We start from the raw sequence: 747 nt of genomic DNA, 5'->3' as shown, positions 1-747 counted from the left end.
TCCGACTATAGGAATTCCCGAGTTTAAACTCGGAGCGCGTAACCCGACGAAAATCCTAGTTGTTTCCGACCAACCGACTCGGTTCCGAATTCAAAGCCGAACAAAGTCCGAGTTAAATCCGACTATAAAAATTCCCGAGTATCAATTCGGAACTCGGATTTTGAACAAATCGGACTCTGGGCCGACATTTTTCCGAGCTCGGAATTAGGTCGGTTTCAGTTCGGAGAGGTGCGCCAGGGTTCTCTGGCGGGCCAGTGTTTTTCTTTCAAATCAACTGATTCGGTGATTTTATTTGACAACTTTACGTCCAGAGTTCGTGGACTTACCGACTGCGGACGAGCAAATAACTGCATGGTCAGACCTGCACGATGATGAAGCAAAGTCTGCAACGAACAGGATAGAGATTGAATCTGAGCCGTCCAGCTCATGAAGCTTCCGACTCATATTTATTAGATTTGATTAATTGCACCAATGTTCCTCAGGAAACAGTATAGAAGGCAATAAGGAATAAGGCAAATACTAAAAAAGTTTATAGATAATAAAAAAAAAGCAAGTGAGACCAAACAAAGTTGTGATTAGTCTCGTTTCAAAACATACTAGTCCTTTCCTTCGATGCACTCTCTAACTTTCTTTTATTGTTCAGCAGGTTCCTTCAGAACCAAACTTCACCAAGCCCGGTGAAGTCTCCCCACAACCCAACGAGGAGCCAGCTAACAGAGTCATTGCAGTCAGCACTAGGAGCATTGG

This window comes from Frankliniella occidentalis, unplaced genomic scaffold, assembly GCF_000697945.3.
Source record: "Frankliniella occidentalis isolate FOCC.00 unplaced genomic scaffold, Focc_3.1 Scaffold7, whole genome shotgun sequence".
Taxonomy (NCBI): domain Eukaryota; kingdom Metazoa; phylum Arthropoda; class Insecta; order Thysanoptera; family Thripidae; genus Frankliniella; species Frankliniella occidentalis.
The sequence above is the reverse complement of the archived record's forward strand: the minus strand, read 5'-3'. Positions refer to the sequence as shown.